At 37.1% G+C, this 13607-nt stretch overlaps 1 long non-coding RNA gene across 1 annotated transcript; it reads right to left on the bottom strand.

Annotated features, from left to right (window-relative positions):
* Positions 1 to 7290: 7290 nt before the first annotated feature.
* LOC131738136 (uncharacterized) lies at positions 7291 to 12275 on the bottom strand. The gene is made up of 3 exons (XR_009329669.1): positions 11498 to 12275; positions 8881 to 8968; positions 7291 to 7849 (listed from the first exon to the last, which is right to left on the bottom strand). It is a non-coding gene; the product is annotated as an uncharacterized LOC131738136 (long non-coding RNA).
* Between the last annotated feature and the right edge of the window lie 1332 nt (positions 12276 to 13607).

A 13607-nucleotide genomic window follows, 5' to 3' on the forward strand; every position in this document is an offset into this window, starting at 1 on the left:
ACTTAAGTTTACAATTTAAATTACCTGTGTCCATCTGGGTTTTTACTGAACCGAAGAGTATTAAGAAATACCCCAAAATACCACAGTTGTCTTTATTACGTGGGCCAGAGATCCGCACTTACAACTGTATTGTCATATTTTCTACATTTTCTATAAATTCTCAAATTAATAAATCAAAACCTGGATAGTAAAAAAAGACCTGGGTAGCGTCAGGTAATTTAAAACCCAGGTTTTACTGTGCCGACCTCTAATATATATATATATATATATATATATATATATATATATATATATATATATATATATATATATATTGTAATTGTTCTGGCAGTTGTTCGTAATTGTAAATAAGGACTAGGGAATTGGTAAGATTTTAGGGTACTAAAATCCCACAGATCTCTTACTCGGGACTGCTGAGTAGAAGGAAGCAGGAAGGTGTGTGCCCTGCTGCCGAGCAGTCACAAGGAAGGTACTGAGTGTACTACCATGTGACATTATGTAAAACTGGTGTTTTGTGTGTATTGGGCAAACAGCTTAGCTGTCCTGGGCTAAACAGAATGTTCCAGGGTTTAGTTGGTGCTCCTGAAAGGATCCAGGTGTTTGTTTTCTGTTAGTTTATTTTGTATAAATTTTAAAAGTGCACGAAAGAGCGCTAAACTTCAAGCCTGTATGTTGGGTCCATAATTAGAAAAAAAAGTAAAATACATCTTAAGGGCAGCAGTGTGGAGTAGTGGTTAGGGCTCTGGACTCTGGACCGGAGGGTTGTGGGTTCAATCCCCAGTGGGGGACACTGCTGTTGTACCCTTGAGCAAGGTACTTTTACTAGATTGCTCCAGTAAAAACCCAACTGTATATATGGGTAATTGTATGTGAAATAATGTATAATGTGATATCTTTTAACATTTGTAAGTCGCCCTGGATAAGGGTGTCTGCTAAGAAATAAATAATAATAATAATAATGGACTTTTTTAATTGAAAGTGTTACATGGACAGGATCAATGCTCTATAAAATACAGTATCTAGTATGACTCATGTTAAGTATTACTATAATTTATATTCTACATTTCATATTTACATTGTGAACACAATAACTGCCTTCCTTTGGTACCAATCTTCACCAACGTTTTATTATTAAATCCTAGCCTCCTATATACGTTTCGGATTGCATTTAATTATGATGATCCTCTGTATTTGCCTGCACTGGTTTTCACATAAGATAATGGCTGCAGATACCGGAATACACGATTCTAGTTTATTTTAAATATGTGCATTTATAAAAATCCATTACATACTAAAACAAAAAACACAGACATCTGCCTGGTTTAAATACTAAGGGTATGTCTCTTTTAATATTTCATAAGCATGTAGTTAGCCTATGGTATAGTTCTACTGATGTTTAGGCCTGTGCAAGGAATATCTCACCAGTCCACACACTCCTTTGAGTACTCAACAATATGTTAATGCATACAAATGAGTATTTATGCTAAAATGTATACTGCCTCTAATATGGTTAATTCAATTATGGAATCACCATCTGTTTTTTCTTATTATTATAGTTCTTTGATTCAAAGGAGTTTTTTTAATTTATCTATTTTTTTGCAATTGCACATCCCTATCTCTTTGATTAAAAAACCTTCAAACTGTTACCTGGTTTTAATTTATTTGTTTTTGTTGTTGGCAACTCTTAACAGTACGATTCCTCCTAAGGCAGAAAAGAGGTAGATAATATAATTTGCAGGGTGATCTTATCTATTTCTCCACTGTCCAATGTTACTGTTCTGAAGTGCTTGCTCAAAACCGTTCTAGTTGAGCTCCTTGGTGCTCTTGAACTAATAATGAACAGTAATGGTTACCACTGGCAGTAAGACACAAAAGTATGAATTAATTAGAAACTAGTCATTGAAACAGTGTAGTCTTAGAGAATGGTGTCCAGAACATTGTTTGTTCACATGTATAGTATTTCTCAGCTATTTTTTTGTCTCAGCAAGAAACTTACAGGGCTGGAATAAAGTTGCTTGTTTGGGGTATTGGGATGATTTCTCTAATGAAAATGTCTCCGGCTAGCTGGAAGACAGTTCACCACATTAAAGTATAACATGCAGCCTTCTGTTTATTTCCTAGGAGCAAACAAGGTAAACACATACACTTTTCAACAGCAGACTCGACTGTATACTTATAATTAAAGTATCATACAGAATGTTACTTTGGGTCTGTACTCAGCTTAGGTCCAGATGAGTTCATCAATACGCTTTTTTAACATGTGGAGTGCGGCACCCAAAGTTACATATATTTTCTGAAGGTATCACTCCTGTCTGCAAGATTATTTCAGTACCAATATACAGTATGCACATGCTGTGGCTTACTTAGTATATGAAGTCTTAACTCGTTGAATTCAGGACAATTGAGGAGAATAGGTCAATTATCTATTCAAGCATACCAAAATATTCAGTTAAAAAATAGTCAGAGGTCTGATTTGGATTAAATAGGCAATACATACTTACCCACTTTTATGTTGCAGAAACATTATCTGAATAATGTATAGTTTGAATGTAAGAAGACAAATACAGAAATATGACAGACTAACTTAAAATGTTATGTTTTAAAATATCTGCTCAGCAAAAGAATGACTGTCTCCTTCCAAATCATATTGTTATTACTTGAACAGTCACAGTGGACATTATACAGTATTCAAACATGGAGGCATAAAGGCATGTGGACTGTTCAATTCTGATTCATCTGTGCAACAGTGTTCCCAAATGTGAAATCAGCATCAATAACTCATCTCTTACTAAAAGCCCTAACACATAATCAACTGCTGGTTGCTCTGTACCAGACACATTTGGTGCCCTGTGACAGGTGTGAGTGGCGTGGTGAACAAAGTGAAGGTCCAAACAGTGTTAAACTCCCAAAAATGTCTGTGTTTATTTAAATAATAAAAATAACCGCCCCTCTACCAGCAATGGTATCAGGGGGAACACGGCTGGCTTGCAGGCCAAAAACAAAACAACAATAACAATCAGTAATTCCCCAATCCACAGTCCCATGCACGGAAGTGTGCTCTTCAATCCACGTGTGGTGGTGAGTGCTGGTATCGTGAGGTGAGGATAGTGCTCCGTTATGTGGGCTGGCTCCGTGACTGCAGACCCTTGCTCCTTACTCCTCCTCTACAAAAACAAAACAAAACAGCACGTAACAAAACAAACAAAACACTTCGGCCATCGGTTACGTTCTCAGCGCAAGGTACCCACAAACTCCTCCCTACCATCAACCCGTCGCCATGGTTTCTCCAATAGAGGACCGTCCCGCATCTGATTGCAATGGAGTCGTTCCGGGTACTTGCAACTACGCGCTCACCCTAATATGGTTGGCCTCCATAACAGAACCAACAAACTTCGAATTGCTCTGTGGAATCCATTGCTGACAAAAGGACGTAGGGTTCCAGGATTTTAGCTTTAGCCCCATTCTATCAGTACCCCTCATAGTCTCAAAGGCACTGTTCTTCATTTCATGCACAGTGGCCTATTAAACCCTTTTCAACTTCAGGAAGAAATTCAGGAAGAGGCAATCTAGTAGCTGTCCTTTGACAACACTACTTAGGACAGTTAACAATGCACCTTGTAGCAAAATCTTTATACATTTTATTTTCTAGCCTTCAGCTGGATATGGCTCTTTATGAAAAGGAATATTCATTATACTACAATAATTAAAGTTCAGCAGGAGGGAAATATATATTTTTAAATCTTTCTTTAGATTCTTCAGCTAATTTAATACCTCAGAAAGATTTTTACCACCTTATTTTTTACCAAAAGGAATCACTGAAAGTAGATTCACATTACATTATCAAATACCTTTTTTTTTCAGAAGTTGCCCTTCAGTTTCAGTTGCTAGCAATATACTGTACATATTATATATGCAACATAGGGTAGATCAGTAGTAGCCTGCACCAAGTAGTGAACAAAATTAAACTAGATCCTCCAGAGTTAGTGTTCACTGGATGACGCTGACGCTCTAGTCTATATAATAAATTTCATCCTGAACACAAATAGCAATATAAGGCTAATTTCCCTAATAGTATCAGTATTTCAAATGGATATATTATGTACAATTAATATTGTAGCGATCTGCGCTATTGGAGGAAACAGACTTCTCAAGCTCTTGCAGACACTCTGTTGGTTCCTCGTTTCTGTTTCTCAGGGTAGGCCCTCTCTTTCAGCCTCACACTCACATACACGCTAAGCACTCCAGTCTCTATCTGCTCGCATTCTCCCACTCAAGGCTCACCCCCCCCCCCCCCCCACTTATAGCCTGGGGGGGGGGGGTCCGCCCACTACACACACACACGCTCAATACACACACACACACTCCCTACGCACAGAGTACTCCCCGTACCCTTACAATACACTGAAGACCCAACTAGACATAACAAACAAAACAAACAAGACAAACATTCAAGACGAGGCCAGGGTCGTTACAATATATACATTGCTTATGAAAAGGAAGGCATGTATTTTTATAAAAAAAAATATCTATCCACAGTAGGTGTTAATCTTATATTTTATGGTACATACTGTATCATGTATGTTTTTTTATTGCAATTACCCAAGTCAGCTTTGACTCATCAGTTATTTAAAGAATATTTTTCTTAAAGTCTGCATTGATGGATTAAATCCAAATATACATTCATGAAACTATTTTGGACTGTTGTTTTGTTTCTTTAATAGTCTAAACATTGTATTTATTTATCAAAACAGACTTAAAAAAAACATGAGTCAAAACTCAATTGAAAGGGCTGTTATTAATATAAGTGTGATATATGGCAAACATAAAGGAGTGGATTCATAGAGCTGGGGTAATATTACAATTTCACTGTATCTGTCCTCTTTTTTCATATTTAGTAAAATGCTACATTTTGAAGTTTATAGATTAAAAAAATCATACTTTCAATATTACAAAATCATAATAATAAGTTGTAAAAGCCATGTGTATTATTCCCTTTAAAGTCCCATATATTATAATGCATACTGTAATGAATACTGTTATGTAAAGGAGTAAGATTTATTTGGGTAATCTGTAATGCCCATAGTACATTATTTAGGTATTCATACATCAATGAGAACTGCGGCAAGACTCATACCGCCTCAAAGCCACATTTATCACAAAACATAAAAACACATTTTATAAATTTAGTAGCCAATTATGTATTTTTTCTATTCCACGGTTCAGAAATATCTTCCAGGTGTTTCAGAGCAGAGTAAAACTTTGAAGATCTGAACAGTCCTGTGGTAAACTAACTTGTTTTATGTTGTACTCTTCTGCCCTGTTGTCATAGAAAATAAGCTTTTCAGCCCTCAATTTCTAGTATTTACAGGACAGTGCAATATTGTATATAAGATGTTTAAATGTAAAGGGTTGAATGAGGTTTCTTGATTGGGAAAGTCATTTAAACAATTTAATAGTTGTCGATCATCTAAACAATTTGATTATCTGAACAATTCCATTATCCAAATAATTTGATTACCTGAACACCCCCTGGTCCAAATTAGTTCAGAAAAAAAAAGTTTTACTGTGAAGTATATTTATGAACATTGTATGGTTTCATCAGCTAATGAGGACTGATCTAGTGCATTTTGCTGACCTAAAGTTTAAAATGTCTCACTACAGTATTTTTTAAATTTGTATTCAAATATTTTGTACACTGATTTCCCAAAGTAGTTTAGAATGAGTATGGAGCAGATTACTTTGACTTGCGTCAGACTTGGTTCTCACAAGCCAGACTGTCTGCATGCAATCAATAGCCGTCAGAGACTTATATCCATTCCCTTTTTCACTAATTCAGTAATTCAATTTGGAGGAGTTGCAGGTGGATCGTCAAGGGCAGCAAGATTGGAACCGATCTCGATTCTTAAGAATCAATGGTGATTGCAACAGGTGTCTTGATATTTTGGATTTAAGGTTTAGTAGAAATCAGGCATGTGGTGCTTTGTCTATTTGTCTGATATCTTATATCAGTGTTGGATATACTTAATTATATTTGTTATCTGTTCTGCCTCTCTTGTTATCTCAATTGATTCCTGAGAGTGCCTTTGTTGAAGGACTCTTTTGCTCTGCCCTGGTCTTGGAATGACCAACTATGGAGAGTATGCCATATCATTGTTTCTGTCATTTTGGGTCTTTGCAAGTAAAATACCAGGAGGAGGGAAGTACAACAAATGAATTATTCTATATAGTGTGGCTTTGGAAAAGCACACAGGTATTATAGTATTACTGGCCAGCTGGTACTTGTATTGTCTAGATCATAACCTACCAAAATAAAACATATTCAAACTGAAAGTCTTTATGAGTTTTGTACTGGCAGATAATTATGAATCCAAAAAGAGAGTAGTCCAAACCCAAGCTACTTATTTAACAGTGATGAAAGTAAAATCTAGTTTATTTGTAGTTGGAGGCAATCTGTCTCCATCCAGCCTAGTTGTTGGGGTGCTATAAGAATGTTGGTGAGCTGAGTTACATTCTCTTTAGAAAAAGGGCTGTCAATTTCCATTTATCAAACCAATGGATGGAGGGGAACCTAACATCCAATTCTATACTGCAAAGATGCAATTTGGTCCAGAGTGAAGTGATATCCGTGGGACCTGGGGAAAGTTGTTTTATTTTTTTGTCCTAGGGATATGCACAACTGGCAAATGCTAGGTGGTTTATCATTAGGCTTAATGCTTGTCTTGTCTCTATCCTCAGAACTGATGAAAGGTAGAAACGCAGCAGGGGTGATCTGCTAATCAGTGAGACCTTGGTAATGAAGACTTTAAAGTACAGTGAGAACTCCTAATTATGCACATTCAAAAGGACAATCCTACAGTGACCTTTACCTACATAAAATGCAGTAATATACTATCTATCTAATAAGACAATTCTTCAGAGTAGTTACTTTAGACAGGTCCTATATTGGTTGCAATTAAATATACTGCATAACTAAACTAAATCTATGACCATATTCAAAATGAAAAGTTTACAATGTACACATGGTTTAAATTATTTTTAGTTTAGGATGTTTCAAACAAAAGCCTTTCTTCAGCTGTTAAATATATAGATATTATTGCATAACTAGTAAATCTACAGATTTTACTGGTGTAAGCCAGCTCAAATTCACCACCAGGAGGCATTCATGGCAAGCTAGAGACAAGCCCACAGGTGATTCAAATAACACCCAGATATACCTGTGGTCAGCATACAAGATACCCACCCAGACCACTGGACAATGAGAGAAGAGGAACCACAACAGGCAAGAATCAAATGTTTTTATTTTCCCCACACACAATCCAGAACACAGCAGAAATCAATTGACTAAAAGCCACAAGAGGGCCCAGGCATTAGGTAACCAATAGACAAGACAATTAGAAACTAATATTGGACACTAAAAAAAAATCACTATTACTAAAACTATGAATACAGACTTACAATACTAATAACCAAAACCTTGAATTAATTTTTATTCTTATTACATTTGTCCTAGAATTTATTTTTTTTTAACCTACAAATTACTACAATTTTACCTGCTAACTAAATGCTTATCCCTGTCTAACTACATGCACCACAAATGATATACATAGTCAGACATAACGATGCACAAGACCTGAATCCGAACCTATGTAGCATCATTTATCTTTGAAGTGTCCAAACCAAGTCCAGTTAATCTAGTTGGGTTGGGCAAATGAGCACAGTCCGAGCTTTGCGTCCCACAATGCAATTTGTGATCTTATTTTATCTGTAGACTGGCAGTCCCAGTGACCCTGGAAATAAAGCCACTAATCCTCTTCAGTCCTCCTCCACCCTTAGGGGGTGATTGAGGATCCTGTGCAAAAAGAAAGAAAAAAAGCAGGTATTAGAAATTACACACAAAACTGGTCTCCAATGATTGATTTTTGCTGTTTCTTCAGATATCTAATAATTACTTCCACACCACTCAGGATATATTCAGTAGATTTTATAAGCAATGCTTTAAATTTACTGCAGCAATGGTACTTTTCTGATTCCATGAAACAACAATACTAGTCCTTTTACTAAAGTTTGCCACAATTTTAGTATTCATTGTCTAACAGTGACAAAAATGGTACGTCCCTTGTTTCTCAAGCAATCCTTTAGCCACTTCTGAACAGTTTCCATGTCTTTCCTGTTCAGTGTCTGCATTGTTTATTCCTGCAATCCCCTTGCTGAAGCCCAAAACGCATAGCCAGCTTCCTGCACACCCTTGTTCTCATTCCTGCCCAACTCAACTCCTCTGTATTTTTGGTTCCGGTTTTATAATCTGTCAATTGATGCAGAATGGCACGCACCTGTGGCAATTAAAGTCTGGATCCTGGGAAAGGTATGTGACTGATTGTACGCAGTTATTTATTTGTGGAACAAACAAGAAGCTAAAACAACACACACACATATTCAAACAGCACATTAATCAAAATAAATTGCACAGCAAAATGCAAACGATATCTTAAATAATAACAATTTATACCTACACACAATAATTATAAATGATATGCCACCCCACACTCTAAATTAGTCACTTGTGACATTCATCTAGTGTTTTATGTGTGTCGATTTTACATTGTAAAAGCACAAAACAGAAACCAGACAAACAGGAAAATTAATTTGCCCTTTCTTTTCTCCAAAAGCATTTACAATGGGCAGGTGGATATGCATCTAAATATATTTGATGTATTTGTTGTTATTGTGTCAGCGCTGTAAAATTATTTTGCATCAATGGTCAGTATAATAGTGTAAACAAATTGGCATGTATATATAACAGTACAATCATTTGCCAATATGGGATATCTACCTGGTTGCAAATGGTAGGGCAGTAATAAAGACACTGTTCTGTAAACTCACTGTAATGTCGATACAGCACTGTATCTCTAGTTCAGACTCTTACTGGTGATGATGCTTTTCACCTGCCAGCATTTCAAATTGGAGCCAGCTTAGACATTTTCAGAAAAAGAAAAAAAAAAACAATATGGGACAGCACTTTTACGAAATACATATCAACTAAACAAGCAAATAGAAATAATTATTATTGTAAGGTGATACTACATCTCAAGTGCTGGACACAAACTAACCAGCAACGAAGATACTGATAACTCTTGGGGAATGACACTGCTGATGGTGTCTGTGGAGCATTGAAATTGAATTGACACAGAACCATCTATTGCAGATTGGGTGAAAAGTGGCTGCACCTCCTCCCGACAGGAGGTGTAGGTCTTGTAGTGATAGCTCTGACGGATGGCAAAAGTAAACAACTGTTTTGTCTCATGGGGCGGACATGCACAGCAGTCTCCTTCCCATCACTGTGGAGATGACTGTTCTACTTAACTGTAGGTTGGTAGAGACTGTCAAACCAAAGACCTAATAGACTGTTTTAAACAAAAATACCATTGTGTTTGTTATATGCACAAATATGTAGCAATATTTGGTTTAATATCAATTCTGAAGTAATACTTTAGGCTTCTTCAGGGTTCTGATATCCAGGGTATCCATAACTAATGCTTTAACCATATGCGATTGTTTTTTATTTTTTTGTATTATTTAGAATATAGAGTAAGACTAATGATCCATATAAGGTTTGCCATATGTCCTGATGAGCAGTTACAAAGTGAAAAAGCTGATCTTTTACAGAAAGAGCTACAGTATCAGTCCCCAAGATGCTAATACAACCACATGCATGGAGAATTCAAGTACTTGAGTGGATTGCACTTGATAGCACGCAACACCACAATAAGCCGTAACATGCATCATTTGATCATATATACTGCATGAAATATATGTGTATTATATACAATACATTATTATAAAATATTTTTTTATACGGTATTACCGATACACAACTGAAAAAAGACTTGCAAAAGGTTTATCTTAATGAGATATAGAATTCCCAGGCAGTGCTTTTTTTTTTTTTTTTTTTTTTTTATCAAGAATGTGCAGTGTAAATTAATCATAGGCCTATTCAGATAGTACAAGGCAGCAATTTAGCACTTTACTGTACCACAGCTTTAAATAGAAATTGATAAGAATGCTAATATTTTGAAAATATAAATGGCAAGTTGTTTTAAAATATTAAATGTTCTTGGGATTATTACAATGTGTATTTTTGGATAAGGGCTGTCATAAAAATGGAAATGTTGATATAGCAAAGTGAAATAATAAGATCTCCTCCTATCTCTAAACAATACAACTGAGCATGGTAGTAATGCCAAGACATACCCAATACTTCGTAAAAACGGCTAAAATAATAAGTTAAGTGTAGTAAACTTCAGGCTAGCTTTGTCCTCCTGCTGTTTTGTTACATGGACAGAAAGCTTGATGTGCCAGTAGTTACAAGACCATAACGATACCATTTACATCTGCATTAATACTGTACAGGATATCAATTATCATGGTGAGTTACTCATGTGTGTCAGCCAGCAAATGTATTCTAAAACAAGGAAAAACAAAGAACTACAGGGGCGGAGTAGAGTGCAGGATGCGGCCCATAGCCTGGAGGTTGCCGGTTCGAATACCGGTATTGCAAGTAATTTGTAATCCGTTCAGAACAAGTTCAGTAACTCTATTTGTACTCCTTTGCAGGTTTGGAACGGTAACTCTGTTCGTTGGTAAGTATGCGTAGGTCCACATTTTCCAAGCTGACAGTCTTTCATTCAGTACTGATCTCCTTGTTGTCTCTTCCAGGTTATGAAAGAACGCCCTCTGCTGGTAGCATGAACTGAAGTGCAGCCAGAACCTTTATGCAGCTCACTGGCCCACTATCCATGTTTAATTGATTAAACAAACAAAACTAATAATAAATAAACGCAAAGCCACCTGTGTTGTGTATTTTTATTCTTGGCTGCAGTGTCCCCCTTTTTAAAAACAAGTCCACAGTTCATGGGGTACTTTAAAACTGAACTCCACAGTGCCCAGTTTTCTGTCAGCCTGTATTTTTGCTATACACTTCTAATTTACACAGTCCTCGTTTCCAGTAAACACTTGGTTGTAGGCTCCCACAATAGCCCAATTAAACTCAACAGAATGGTATAACCTCCAAGACCGTGTTTTGCTCTTTAACTCCTGCAATGTGCGCAAGGCGAGAGCGGCGATGACTGCCAGTGCAGCCCCCTGTCCCCCAGCTTTCTGCAGCGCCGCCGCCTGACTGCCCTGCACCACCGCCTGACTGACCAGCGCCACCGCCTGACTGACCAGCGCCACCGCCTGACTGACCAGCGCCACCGCCTGACTGACCAGAGCCACTTATACCCCCTAAAATATATATATATTTTTTTTGAACAAATGTTTTTTATTTATTTAAAGAGAAAAGAACAACATGGAACAATACATAACACATATACCCCCTAAAATATTAATGGTTTTCCCAGCGTTGTAAACAGTATCGTTCAATCCCACCGGAGGATTTCAAAATGTTTCACTCTGTTTAGAAGGTAGATTAATTATGTCCACAATACCATTATAGTATTACCTGACCAAAGTGGTCTATAATGCAGGCACTTTAATTTGTCCATGAAAGTCCAACTGGCTCCTTTCCAATACTTTGCATCCAGATCCCACGCCTGCCTCCAGGGGGTGCTTCCACCTTCCGTGAAGTCGATCCTGGAGAAACAATGAAAACAATCCGTCCTTAATACTCGCTCTCCCCAACACGCTCTCTGAGGGGGGCTAATTTACACACCCCACATTCAGCCCCTCCCTACATAGGCATTAGTCTTCCAACCCAGCCACTGATACTTAACTCTAGTAGGTGACAGCCTCGCTTATCGGGGTGTCTGCATGTACTACAGCAGTCCGTCTTCTCTGCAATCCTTATGGAACAGGGAGAGAGAAGGCAAGCCTTGGAGACAGACAAAACTACAACACGTCATCACTCACAATACAATAAGGATATCTTCCAGTCCAACAGTATACTTATTCCATTCACAGGCCCTATGTACTGGAGTCATGTAACAGTTAATAACTAGAACACTAACATCCAAACAGGATGCTTACATAAACAAAAAGTTATCCTCGCAGTCTGTTGTGAAACAGTATTCTCTTAATCTTGACAATGCAAAGAGTACTTAACTTTCTTTTCTGTGTCGTAGAGTCTTCACTGCATTTAGTTGTGCCAGTTTATTTCCTTCTGCTTCTCTTCAATGTATTTGTTGTTCCAGTGCTGCTTCTCTTCCTTCAGTGTCCAAAATGGCCACAGTCCAGTTCCAATGTGTTCCTCCCCCCTGTGTTTTTCCTTTCTGTACTTTTGGTTCCAGTTATATAGGGCAACTAATCAAGGGGTGCTGATGACTTGCACCTGACTACAATTAAGGTCCCAATCACTTGACCATGCCTGTGATCACGTGACCATGCCTGTGCTAAAACAATTAAAACTTTGGTTATTTGTGACATTAACATTGTGGGTGAATTACATTCATCTCAGATATGGTCCTGGCGGCTTGTCAATAAAACCCTGAACTTCAATTCAACAGGTACAGTGTTATCATGAAATTACACAGGGTCAGAATACACAGTTCATATGAATGGTGTATATTGGGACAACAAGAACCATGTTGGAATGCGACTCTACAATCATGCTCATTATTGGCAAGTACAAAACAAAACACTGCATCCTATAAATAAGATTTACTGGACGACTGAAATGTAAATGTTGAGTATAGTATTTAGACATGTTGGCAATTAAGCCATTTAAAAATACTAGGTGTTGCTTTGAAAAAAAAATGTATGCCATTAAAAATTGATCTGCACTCACAGTATTTGCAAATATTTAACTTCATGTCAAGCTATTTTTTTTCTTTTCTTTCTTTGTTGGCAATTTATTTTTAGCCCACTGTGTGCCTCCAGCATTTGATTGTTTTCTAGTTCTCTCTCACCCACAGTATTACTTTTTTTATTCCTCCATGAGCTTGGTTGTGCAGCTGGTGTGCTTTATATATCCACCCTTGATTAGCAACAGCACAAACAGGACAAAGTGCAGTCGCTCTGCTGAGATTTGATGCATGGTTAGACGTCCTGAGTGATATGACTTTAAAGAGGCAGTGGCAGCTTGCTTATCAGATGTCTATAAAGGGCCTTAGTTTCTTATGCCATCAACAGTAGATGTCAATAATGATGGATACCCTCGTCTTAAGAGGCAGTGTAAGATATATTATATATACAAATTACTATTTTCATGTCAATTTCTTTTAATCGATAGGAATTTTTACCTTAACAACAGACTTAAAAATCTACGCATTCTGCCCAGACTGCATTATAGGCAGACACACAAACAAACTCAAATAAATTGAAATCAATGAGCTGCAGTTATTAATATGCATTGTCTAGTTAATAATAAAAAGATCTTAAGGTATACTCTAAAGTCAAACTCCGCTTCAAATGAATTCTTCATAGGACAGCACTCTTTAAACATTATAAAACATTAGGTTGCAATATATGTATTCCATGGGCTTGATTAGGTGACTGAAGAAATATACTGTACAGGTTATACAGTGTGAAATAGCAATCAGTTCAGATGCTTGTTAAGACTATTAAGGAACCGTAAACTGGTTTTAAGGTGGTCCAGTACGTTATGGCTCCCATTG

The sequence above is a fragment of the Acipenser ruthenus genome, chromosome 10 (genome assembly GCF_902713425.1).
Source record: "Acipenser ruthenus chromosome 10, fAciRut3.2 maternal haplotype, whole genome shotgun sequence".
Classification (NCBI taxonomy): Eukaryota; Metazoa; Chordata; class Actinopteri; order Acipenseriformes; family Acipenseridae; genus Acipenser; species Acipenser ruthenus.